This window comes from Sus scrofa, chromosome 9 (assembly GCF_054392235.1).
Source record: "Sus scrofa isolate SSC_HxYL_T2T_F1_AM1 chromosome 9, Sscrofa_HxYL_maternal_Yorkshire_Landrace_v2.0, whole genome shotgun sequence".
NCBI classification, from domain to species: domain Eukaryota; kingdom Metazoa; phylum Chordata; class Mammalia; order Artiodactyla; family Suidae; genus Sus; species Sus scrofa.
The window spans coordinates 13460852-13473832 of NC_139391.1; the positions used below are offsets into that span (position 1 = coordinate 13460852).

Here is a 12981-nt window from a genome sequence, read left to right on the forward strand (position 1 = left end):
TAGCACTGGGAACTATATCTAGTCACTTATGATGGAGCATGATAATGTGAGAAAAAATGTATACATGTATGTGTGATTGGGTCCCCTTGCTGTACAGTGGAAAATGGACAGAACACTGAAAACCAGCTATAATGGAAAAAATAAAAATCATTGCAAAATAAATAAAAATGGTCATGAAGTTAAAAAAAAAAAAAAAGTCATTCCAAAGTCACAGGTTCCTGAAATTATTGCTTAGCAAGAAGGCCAGGGCACTGATACAAACATCTAGCAGGGAGCATCTAGCTAATCAGATTAAAAAGGTCAGCGTGTTGGCAGTGCTGAGGATGGAGGGGGCGGAGAGGGGGGCCGGAAAGGCAGGGAGCCTGAGGAAGAGAGCCCACAGGGCTCTCAACCCCCAGAGGTGGGGGAGGAACTGACCTGGCAGGGTCTGGTTGGCCATGCACACGGCGCTAGCTGTGTGGTTCTTAAGTTAGCTGGTGAGCACCAGGCCTGAAACTGGAGGAAGCCCTTGGTTACTGGAATCGCCATGGGCTTACAGCAGACAGACGCAGGCATATGTCCTGTTCTACCACTAGGAGCCCCGTGACCTCGGCCAAGTCCCCCCACTTTGCAATTCTTAGTCTCCTCGCTGCAAAGCCGAGGCCAGCACAGCAACCTCCCAGGGTTTTGAGGGTTACACAGATGGCTGCGAAAACAGGAAGTACCATTCTGGGGTGTGTCTGTCCGCATCGCCTAATCCCAAACATGTCTGTTCTGCCAGGGCCTGATTCTACAGGTACCTTCAATCAATGTGTGCTGAAGGAATAAGGTGCTATAGAGGTTTTGTTTTGTTTTTTTAAGATTTTTTTTAATTATGGAAAAACAGAACATAAAACTTAACATTTTAAACATTTTTAAAGTGTACAATGCAGTGGCAATTTGAACCTTCCCAATGTTGTGCTATCATTATTTACTATTTATTCTAAAACATTTGCATCACCCCCCCCCCAAAAAAAAATCCCCTGTACCCATTAAACAGTTACTCCCTTTCATGCCTCCTAAGGAAAGTCTAAGGTGGTTTTCTCCAGTCAATACTTCAAACCACTGCTGGTGGACACTGCTTTGGTGGGAAAGTTGGCAGGGGCTGGTCAGGCAAGAACGCATTTCCTGCATACACACTGCATGTTGGCTCCCCTCCGCAAGCTACCTAGGTAGATGCCTAGTGACCGCACTCTCAGGTGTGTGTGAGGATGGGGAGCAAGCAGGCTGTGAGGAGGAGACACTCTGAGTTGGAACCTGAATCAAGGCAGAATGGTGAGAGAGGGGGCCACGGAGGCCAGAAGGGATGGGTTGGGGGTCTTGATGCATAGAAACTTGGACTTGGAGTTCCCATCGTGGCTCAGTGGTTAACGAATCTGACTAGGAACCACGGGGTTGCGGGTTCTATCCCTGGCCTCGCTCAGTGGGTTAAGAATCTGGCGTTGCTGTGAGCTGTAGTGTAGGCTGCAGACGCGGCTCGGTTCCTGAGTTGCTGTGGCTGTGGTGTAGGCCGGAGGCCACAGTTCTGATTAGACCCCTAGCCTGGGAACCTCCACATGCTGTGGCTTCGGCCCTAGAAAATACAAAAAAAAAAAAAAAAAAAAAAAAGACAAAAAACAAACAAACTTGGGCTTGAGTCCATGAGCCAATGAATGGGGGCTCAGCTCTCTCTTTTTCTGCCCACTGCATCCTGGGGATGCTCTTAGAAGGGGGGGACTGGGATACCTGCACCCCTCATCCTGATAAATCCACAGCAGGGAGGCCCTGGCCCGGCTGCCGATGGGGCTCCCGCTGCAGAGAAGCAGGCACGGAGGCGGGCAGCACCGACGGTTAATGAGTGATTTATTGGAGCTGCTGTGCAGCAGCTTTCCTGGGACCTGTTCCTAATTAACAACCGCTAACTGGATGATGCTTTTTTTTTTTTTTTTTTTCCAAAGTGAAAAAAGGCCCCCAAAGTCTTTCTTCCCCAACTTAATGGGAGGAAAGACTTGACCTTTGCCTGCTGCCTGAATCTAAATACAACAGGTATTTGGTGGAAATCCCTGCCTGCTTCCTCACTGGGGCACAGACACGCACCAACACCCCATCACATAGAGTCGGATCCACACGCTCTTGTTGCTGGGGTCCCCACACTGTCCCACACTTACTCCTCCACTAACATGACGACACGGACACTGTCCTGCAGACATGCTCCTACACTGTCACCTACAGCTATGCTCTACAGGTGACCCTCACACCGCACGCAGGCCTCAACCCCACGGGCTGGAGGCAGCACACCTAGCTGGGTGCCTGCACACAGCCACATGTGCATGTGCTTACACACTCACACTCATTATAAGGAAGGCCACAGGGTCCCCCCCACGGTCTCAGCCAGGGATCTGTGGCATCCACACCTCCAGCGAAGGGACTCACTCAGAAGCCTAAGGTTTGGTACCCTGACCTGGCTCGCTTGGCCACGGGTGGTCCATGGCAGGGAGTGGAAAGGGAGGCTGCAGCCAGGCCTCGGGGTAGCGGGGAGCCCAGTGGTCCAGCAGGAGACTCGCAACTGCTGTATCATTCAGACTAAAATGGTTTCTCCCGTTTATGGCTCCCAGGGCTCTGAGGAGCTGCACGCACACTCACAAGCCGGGCTGCTAAGTGGTGTGAGGCCTGAGACGGTACCTGGGACCTTACAGGCATCTCTTAGGGACTGAAATGTTTCCTCTGAAAAGGTGAGCTGCGGTCTGCTATAAACTGAATGTTTGTGCCCCCCACCCCCCCCCACGCGTGTGCTGAAATTCTAACCCTCCAATGTGATGGTATTAGGAGGTGGATCTCTGGGAGGCGACCGGGTCCTGAGGGTGGCGCCTCTTTTATGAAAGAGACCCTGGAGCTCCCCGCACACCTCCTGCCACGTGACAAGCAGCGGGGATGGGCCCTCGCCAGACATCGACTCTGCGCACAGCTTCATCTAGGACTTCCAGCCTCCAGAACTGTGAGAAATAAATGGCTGTTGTTTAAGCCGCCCCGTCGATGCTATTTTTGTTACAGCAGCCCGAGCAGACTGAGACAAAGTCTGAACCCTCGGTACCTCAGAAGGTGACCTTACTTGGAAATAGATTCATTATGACATGTCATTCGTTAAGATGAGGTCAGACTGGAGTAGGATGGGCCCCTAATGCAGTATGACCGGTGTCCTTACAAGAAGTCAGCCCTGTGAAGACAGGGACATGCCGGGACAAGCCCTGTGACAACGAAGGCAGAGACGGAAGCGCAAGCTGGGAACACTAAGGATGGCCAGCTGCCCACTGGAAGTGAGGACGAGACAGGGAAGGGTTCCCCTGCAGGGCTCAGAGGGAACACCGCCTTGTCAGTACCTTGATTTTAAACTTCCAGCCTCTAGAACTGTGAGGCGGTACACTTCTGTCGTTTCAAGGCACCTGCCGCAGCCCTAGCAGAGTCGCACAGCATCCGACAAGGACTGGTTCCGCCCGCCTGTCTCCTCTTGCCGGGCTGCAGTCTAGAACTCTGCAACGTGGGCATGACCGTCCATCAGGAGGATGCTCTGAGGCTGCATTCTAAGCCACGCACACTGATGGAGCGCCACGTGCCAGGGCCCCACTATGCGGAGACAGGTAAATAAGCTGTGGTCTCCCCAGAGCGACAAAGATCTGGAGGAGGTGTCTAGATACATACCAAAGGGGCCACTGAGAAGAAAACAACACCTCCAGCCAAGGTGCCAACTTCAACAGGACTCCCAATATCCCCCCCCTCCCCCAATAAACAGTGCTGAACACCGACGGGAACAGTGGGGTGAACCATCATTCTGACTCCACAGCTTCCCCCCAGCTTTTGAGCCGTGGGTATTAAGCTTCATTAAGACATTGTCGTTGTGGAAAACAAAGTTAATCAATACTGGGAAGCTCTCTGTCACATGAATCAGCCAGCTGTGCAGGAATCGACGCTAGACCAGTGGCCCCTTCCTGCCTCGGCTGGTGCTGTGACAGCAGCCCCCATGAGCCACCATGCTGCCAGGGCCTGGGCTTCTGCAGTGGGTGACACTTTTGTGGTTCCCCACACTCCCTATGAACACACGCTGGATTTGTTTCAGAGCTGTCATGCTTCTTGGACTAATACCAGTCACAGCTACGGCTTGGCAAGCCGCCCCTGTCCATGCCCATATGTACCTACACATCAAAGAGGCCCCGGGGCAGTGAGAAGGCACAGGTCGCGAAGCCAGATGGATCCGTGTGTGAACTCAGCCTTTACCACCTGCTGGATGGGTGGCCTTCCAGGCGTCATTTTATCTGCCTGAGCCTCTATTTCCTTACCTGCTAAAAGCCTAAACACCAATCTTTCTGAGACAGTAAGATGATGAAACAAGATTATATATTTAAAGAGGCTCATCTGGTATCTGACCTATAAGGAATATTCAATTAGTAACTTTCACACTTTATTGAGTATATACCTATTATCAGAAGTAATTATTTAACAGTCCTTAATATAATAGTACTTTTTATTTTTAATTTTTTTTCTTTTTCTTTTTTGGGCCACACCCAGCATATGGAGGTTCCCAGGCCAGGGGTCGTATCGGAGCTACAGCTGCTGACCACAGCCACAGCCACAGCCACGCAGGATCCCAGCCGCATTTGCGACCTACACCACAGCTCACGGCAACGCTGGATCCTTAACCTACTGAGTAAGGCCAGGGATCGAACCTGCGTCCTCATGGATGCTAGTCAGATTCGTTTCTGCTGAGCCACATGGGAACTATGACTTTTTTTTTTTAAATACTCATTTTCACTTTTAATTCCCCAAGGCACTGAGATTTGCTGTGGAACAGGCCACTGAAGGGCCTCGTAGCCAGCGGTCATCCTGGGACAGTGAGTCTGTTCCTTGGTCTGTCGGTTTGGGATGGGGAAGAAAAAAGCCATTCCCAATAGTCAGCCGGGACTGGCCTGGCCCTCCCAGCGAGGCAGGGGCTTTCTCCTGCTGAACAGAAACAGTTTCACATGCCAACATCAGACAGGCCACTCTGTGGCTACAATGGATCCAGACAAAGTCAAGGCTACTGTGCCATCATGTCTGAACTTAGATAAAACCCCAAATTAGCCAAACCACACAACGACCGAAGAGCCCCCACCCTGGAGAATGCGAATAACTGCGGCTTCTTTTCCAATGACAGTTTCAACTTCACTTCACTTCTCCTGCCTCCTATGATTTATTAAGACGCTCAAGCACAGAAGCACCCCTACTTCCTGATAGTGTCCAACCCAGAGCAAAGCTCCCCACTTCCTGGAACCTGCCTGCCCCCACATCACCTAAGACGAAGCCGATCCTGTACGTCCTTTTAAACACTCTTCACTGAGACAACCAGTGAGTCCCCCAGGACGTGTGTCCTGTGTCCCTCCTCACTGCACAGGGTCAAGAAACTCACCTTGGTTCAACTGCAGGTGAGCACATGGTTGGTTTTTCTCTTTTTCTTTTTTTTTTTAGACCCACCCCTGCAGCACATGGAGGTTCCCAGACTATAGGGGTCAAATCAGAGCTGTCGCTGCCAGCTTACGCCACAGCCACGCCAGATCCGAGCCACGTCTGCCACCTATACCACAGCTCATGGCAACACCGGATCCTTAACCCACTGAGCGAGGCCAGGGATTGAACCCACATCTGCATCCATAGTTGTTACTGCTGAGCCACAATGGGAACTCCCCTGGTCGTCTTTGGCTGGAAGGCATTAAAGGGATTTGGATGTTGCCCTGCCTGAGGAGAGAGGGGTCTGGGACTCTTTCACACCTGACCACAGGTAAAGCTTTCTCCCCAGCCCACTTTCTGTGTCCCACGGGTACAGCCTCCAGGCTGCCCGTTGCCGCTGGCACTCCTGAGAGCTGCGTTCCAGGATTAGCAGGTGGGAAAGCCCATCGTGCGGATGCTCCTCTTCCTGTGGTCCTGTTCCAGCTTCCCCTGATGGGTGCTCAGAGCGGCAGGTCTTAGGAATCATTTTATTCAGTTGCCTAATAGGGCCGGATTTCTCCTGCTGGGTCTGTGCCTGCTGGCCACCTGGGGTCACTGATGGCACTCACGTAGCACCCTGCAGGGTATTGCCTAGTTATGTGTGGTCTTCTCCCCAGCATGAGCGCCTGGGGCCAGAGTCCAGGCCTGCACCTCCCACTGCTGCCCCGAACCCATCAACACGGCTACAGACTAGCAGTGTTGCCTCGACGTGAGATCGTTTAATATCTTTTTCTTTTTCCTGTGCTCCATCATTTTATCTTCTCTTCCGTATTTTTTCCTCCATTTTTTGCGGTTTGTATTTTTGTACTTTTTAAAATTAAACTTTCATTTTGAAAAGCCAGACCATCTGCAGGGAGGGGTTAGTCTACCTCCATAGACTCAGATCCCCCTCAGCCACGTCTGCTTTCTCCCCGTGCAGGAGGCTGTCACTGCCTGCTCTGCAGCCTGCCCCTCCTGGCCTGGGATTCCTCGGTTTTCTTCCAGTGTCCCTTCCTTCAGCATTAGCAGTGAGCTTGCTTTATCAAGCAATCCCTTACCGATAAAGTTTATACCCACTGTTAGCAAGTGAATGACCAAGAATAGAGACAAAACAGCACCAGGATCCTGAGAAGTGTAGGCTGGGGTCACTCATGCGTAAGCAGGCAGGGAGGACCAGAGGCTTGTGTAGAAACGAGTCAACCCAGCAGCCTAAGATCCTCGGAGAAGCCTGTTTGCAAGGCTGGCTCCTGGCCAGCCCCTGGGAACTTGGCTGGTAAAGAGTTCCTTACCTGATATAAAACCTTCTCTCAATGAGTAAGTCTAGGCTTACTGTGCCTAGGCTGTGAGGACAAATAATGAGGCATAGGCTAAAAACCTGCCTTCCTTCGAGGGTCTGGAATTTTGACCCATGCTAGGCAGAGGGTGCCTACGTGACCTGCCCTGATAAAATCTTTGGCCACGAGATCTCTCTTGAGCTTCCCTGACAGACAGCCCTTCTGGGACCACAGCTATGTGCTGGGGGAACCGGGCTCACACTTGAGTGGCTCTGCAGGGAGAGGGCACCCAGAAGCCTGCACGTGGTTTCCCTGGATTTTGCCCTGTGCGTCTTTCCGCTTTGCTGGTTTGCTTTGTATCCTTCTGCTGTGATAAACCTTGGCCTTGAGCCCCACTATGTGCTGAGTCCCCTAAGTCCTTCTGGTGACTCAAAAAGCTTCAACCATCCCTTGACACAGGCTCCGAGTCTGAAGGTCCGCTGTCAGGGTTTAAAATTGGGGTGTGGGCTCAGGGGCCCCAAATGGAGGAGGTGACATGATAATTTATGGAATGTCAGGTTTCCACGGGGCTTTGAGCTCTGACACACTCGCTGAGTGTGGATAATCACAGACACGTGCCAGAGGAGATGCTGGAAGAGCTTGCTAGATCCAGCTGGAGAAAAAAATGACACGATATTTTCTCTAACTCAAATGCATCTTTTAGCACTAACTCTAGTGCAGAGGTAATAAATTATTGAAAGTTGTGGATGGGGGCAGAAAGCAGGGTGAGTCCTTTTGCCCCCGGGTGGGGCTACAGGACGGGAAGACGTCCGGGAAACCTCGCTTGTCCCATGCTGTCTAACTTCTGGCTTAGCCCCTCGGATCCTGTGCGAAGAGCTTCTTCTGCCTTGTCACAGCCCACTTCACACCCACGATGGCTCCCTCTCCTCCCTCTGCCTTCCTTGCCAGCAGCTGGAATGGCAAACAATTGCCCTTTGTTTGCCCTACACTTCGAATCCGAATCCGCTTTGTTCCATATGATTATTTCCTCCTTGGAGGCTCGCTCATGAGCGCAATCTGTTGTGCAGTTGCGGTCCTGCAAAGCAAAGAGCAGCAGACTCATTTAGGAGCCAGGCTGCTGAGTGGTAGTGGAAAGAAAAATTCGCGTCGGTGTTTGGAAGAGAAAGGGTTTGGCTATTTCTTTGAAGGGACGTTTCTTCCAGAACCGAGAACCTGGGGTGAGAGCCTTCTGAGAGCAGCCTGGGAGCAAGTGGCCTGAGGAAAGTCAGACTGCTGGAGTCTTTTCGCACTTGGCCTGGGCAGCTGGGGAGGCATCTTTGACAGCAAGAGCCAGGCGGACCGGGTGCCAGATGTACAGGCATATTTCATTTTACCGCCCTTCTCAGTGCATTTTTTACACATTGAAGATTTGTGGCAGCCTTGCATTGTCAGATGATGATGAACAATTCCTAGCAATAAAATATTCTTAAAGTAAGGTGTGTGTGTGTATAGTATAAAATATAAATATACAATATATATTAGACATAATGCTATTGCACACTTAACAGACTACAATATAGTGTAAACATAACTTTTATATGCACTGAGAAACAAAGAATTCACGCGACTTGCTTTATTGCGATGAGGCAACATCTCTGAGGTATGCCCACACCTGTGAACAGCAGTGCTGCAGCTACAGGCAGAGGGACCAGAGGGACCTGGGGTTGAATCCCATGTCTGGGGCTTTCCAGCCGTGTGACCTCAGAGGACTTTCCAACAATGATGAGACTCTGATCCACCTCAAAGTTGTTGCAAATGTTAAAGAGAATGTGAAAACACTGAAAATCACAAAATGCTGGACAACTGATAATAGTAACACGATATGCTTATGCAGCGCTACCTACACGCCAGGCACCATTCTAAGTGCTTTAACTTTCCGAGCTCATTTAATTCATAGCCACACAATGAGGTAGACGGTAGAATCATCCCATTTTACAGGGGAGGACACTGAGGCATGGAGAGATTAAGAAACTTGCCTTGTGTAACACAAGGTGACACAGTTATTAATAAACAGAAGAGCTGGGATTCAAACCCAGGCAATCTGGATCCACAGTGTGTGCCTATAACTGTGAGTTGCTGTTCTTCGGGAGAGCGTAGTCTAGCACATTGGCACGCTGTTAACCCAGAAAGCACTGGCTGTCATTCAGTTAAATGTTTGTACTCCTGTCTCCATGAGGCAATGGGGCCAGGGGTACAAGCTTTGGATTCTGATCGCCCTCTCTTAGGTACCAGCTTTGTGACTTTCTGGTTGGCAGGTTACTTAAGCTTTCGGGGCCTGTCTTAGCTTGGAGAGCCCAGACCGTGTGGCTTAAACAACAGAAATGTATTTTCTCACAGTTGGGGAGGGTGCTGGCATGGTCGGGTTCTGGTGAGGGCTCTTCCTTGCTTGCAGACAGCCACCTTCCTGCTGTGCTGCTCCCTTGGTTCTTCCTCGGTGTGTGTGCGTAGAGAGAGCTATCTCCCTCTTCCTCTTCCTAAGGCACTAATCTCATCAGGAGGGCCCCATGCTCATGAGCTCACCGAGAGCTCATTATTTCCCAAAGACCTCATTTCCAAACCACATGATGTTAGGGGTTAGAACTTCAACAGAAGAATTTAGGGAGGGATGGATGGGAGTTCCCACTGCGGTTCAGTGGTTACAGATCTGACTAGTATCCATGAGGATGCGGGTTTAATCCCTGGCCTCACTCAGTGGGTTAAGGATCTGGCGTTGCCGTGAGTTGTGGTATAGGTTGCAGCCGTGGCTTGGATCCTGCGTCACTTGGAAGTGACTGTGGCTGGTAGCTACAGCTCTGATTTGACCCCTAGCCTGGGAACTTCCATATGCCACAGGTGTGGCCCTAAAAAGCCAAAAAAAAAAAAAAAAAAGAATTTAGGGAGGGACACAGCTTTGTGTGAAGCATGGGGGTCCCAATTTCATCATCCATAAAATGGGAAAAACCAACCCTGCAATGGGCTGATATTCTCATTGGAATCAGGAAAGGTATTTGTCACCTTCGACCTCTCCCTGCTTAAATCTTTTTGGGGTTTCTTGTGACCTTTGGGGGAAAGGCTGATCTCTTGAGCCAGCAGTTCAGAGCCATCTTCCACCAGGTTGCAGCCCAGCTCTCCTCTCTGGCCTCAACTCTTGATTCCTTTAAGCTCAGCCAGAATAAACTCCTTGCTACCTCCTTAAATAGTTCACACGGCCAGGAGTCAGACCCGAGGCTAGTAAGGCGCCTTTTCTTCCCCACTGCTGCTCCCCATCATCAGAGGAACTGGATGAAAAGAACACGCTGGAAGGAGTTTGGGGGAGGGACTGGTCTTCGCAGCGACCTTGTCCCTAAAGAGGTATCTCGTGGGCTTTGTGCTGAGCCTGGTTCTAGGCATCTCATGAGCAGTCGCTGTCACCCTCCCCCACTACGCTTCAAGTACCAAACCCACACGAACCCCCAGGAGCCCTTCCCCACACCCTGCTCTGCATGCTTCTCACTGGCCCCAAGTCAAAGGAAAGACAGTCATGTCTGTATTGTGGCCAGTCAACCTGGGTTGATCGGTGTGACATCAAATCGGTGGCGAAAACCCACGGGTTGGGGGAAGGCACCTTCCGCTTGACCTGCTTCCTGTGTGTGATGTTCACATATGTTTGCCTTCGGCTCCTTTCCAGCTGCGCAGGGTGGAGAGATCCTGCTGGCTGTGTGAACCTGGATTAGGCCCTTCGAGCCCCGGATCCTCCTAAGTCAGCTCACCCTGTCTGGGCTGCTTCTCCTGCTTCTCACAGCCACTCAAGGGCTTATCAGTCACCGCAACGGCCACGACATAGAAGGAGCTGGGGGAGGGAGGGGAAATGGCCAGGTCCCACAGACCAGGGATTCCAGCTCCATCACTATATACGCCATGTGACCTTGGGCAAGTCCATCTGACCCCAGAGTCCAGCTTCTTTTAACTGAATCTGAGGCGCTGCCCAGATATGCACTTAGTCTCTGTAAGGGGGACCTAGAAATACTACGTCAATAGTTTTTGGATAAGACTATGACATCATGAATCAAGGTGAGGGGTCCTTGAAGAAAAGGAATTAATATTCACCTGTTCCTGCTATATGCCAAGTGCCAACTTTTTAAACTTTTTTTTGGTACTAAATTGCATAATAAGAAATATATTGTACAGGATGACCTGCAGATGATGAATATAGAGTATAACTAAAATAAAAAGTCACAAGATAACAAAACTGTAGGCTGCTCCTCTCCCATCCAATGGTTATCATTCTATCATATTTACTTACTTACTTACTTATTTATATTTTTAGGGCTGCATCTATGGCATATGGAGGTTCCCAGGGTAGGGGTCAAACTGGAGCTGTAGCTGCCGGCCTACACCACAGCCACAGCAATACTAGATCTAAGCCCATGTCTGCGACCTACACTGCAGCTCACGGTAACGCCAGATCCTTAACCCATTGAGTGAGACCAGGAATCAAACCTGCATCTTCATGGATACTAGGTGGGTTTGTTAACCACTGAGCCACAATGGGAACTCTCATTTGTAATCATCATTTTATTTTAGTTTTTGCTTTTTAGGGCCGCACCTGTGGCATATGGAGGTTCCCAGTCTAAGGGTCGAATCAGAGCTGTAGCTGCTGGCCAGCACCACAGCCACAGCAATATAGGATCAGAGCCGTGTCTTTGACCTACACCATAGCTCACGGCAATGCTGGATCCCTGACCCACTGAGCAAGGCCGGGGATCCAACCTGCATCCTCATGGATACTAGTCAGATTTGTTTCCACTGCGTCACAAGGGGAACTCCCACTTGTTATCATTATTTTAAATGATGGTGCTAAGCCACAGAGTTTATCTCAGGCTCAGCTACTGCCCATGGTTGGGAAAAGGCAACCTTGCATCTCTCACGTGCAACCCTGCCTCTCACGCTCATTACAACTTTAGGAAGCAGGCATGTTTTCATTCCAATGTTGCAGATGAAGAAACAAAAGCTCAGTGAAATTCAGTCATCTGCACACAATCACGCAGTTTCTGAGTGGCTGAGCAGGGATTCTGAGTGTGACTCCAGAGTCCCTTTCCTTCCCAGTTATCTTGGTGCCTGAGAGTCCAATGACCCCATCTAGCTGATGGGGAAACTAAAGAGGAGCAGCAACTTGCTTAAGGTCACACTGGGTCTGGTGACAGAGCCTACAATTGGCATCAGATTCACCTTGGATTCCACACACACCAACACTAGAACTGGGTTCCTGCCAGCAGGAAACTCTTCGCCCACCGTTGGTTACTCCCTTTCTTCCCTGAAGTATCTTGGGTTCTATGAGGTTGGAACAGGCCAAGAGCCACTTCCCTGGACAAACCTGAGCTTACAGGGGGAAACATGCCTCGCATGTGTCTTCTGGTAGGAAGTTGGTCCCTGGGCACCTCATGGATTCAGGGGAATTGAAAGTCATGTTGGCTCAAATTAAAAGCAAAACTTGGGCCTGTTGGCTTTCCTGCACACACAGCGGGTCCGAACCTAGTTTCTAGAATGCAGTCTATCTTAGTTTCCTGTAGCTTTGCAACTCCAGGTCTCCTATTTTCCTCCTTCCAGCTTGGAAGCAGGGTGTGCTTGTAATAGCACATACTGCCCACCAGGCGGAGCTGTATAGCACACCAGTGGGGAGTGGACTTGGGGTGTGTTTAAAGTCTTCTGAGGAACTCAAAAGAACAATATTAGTGGCTGTCAGACACCAGCTCCCAGATCACAGGCAACTCCAGCAGAGGTGGTTTTATGGACAGGAGACCCCACGGCAGACTTCTCCAAGCAGTTTGAGGAAGCTGAGCAGGAGGAAGGGCTGGAATTATGGACCCGGGGAAGCCAAGATGCTAACAAAAAAGATGGTACCAAATGTCTCCTGTGGGCAGTTGGCAAGGCTGGAAGTGGGAGTCTGGCAGCAAGTCAGAGACCCAGCTGTTTGGCAGCAGGATGAGGGAGTACGGTGTGAGGAATGGACAAGGGGTGTGGTTCACGACCAAGGCCATGAGCTGAGAGAGAGAGAGAGAGAGGGTGGAGTGGCATGGGACGGGCCACGGCTAAAGGACACTGCAGCCAGGCTGAAGGAGCCGTGAGGCCAGGAGAAGGGACAGATGTGAGCACTCCTCTTCGAGAATACGGGACCCCATTCTGGTCACAGAACCTAGAAGAATTAAGGTCTCCCTTGCTG

General features: G+C 50.6%; 1 protein-coding gene and 1 long non-coding RNA gene across 51 annotated transcripts in view; both read right to left on the reverse strand.

Annotated features, from left to right (window-relative positions):
* Positions 1-12981, reverse strand: part of TENM4 (teneurin transmembrane protein 4) — a 2941714-nt gene that overhangs the window by 387228 nt on the left and 2541505 nt on the right. The gene's annotated exons all lie outside the window — the stretch shown is intronic.
* On the reverse strand, positions 821-11673 carry LOC146399750 (uncharacterized). Its single transcript, XR_014814799.1, has 3 exons — positions 11250-11673; positions 5707-9507; positions 821-1428 (listed from the first exon to the last, which is right to left on the reverse strand). It is a non-coding gene; the product is annotated as an uncharacterized LOC146399750 (long non-coding RNA).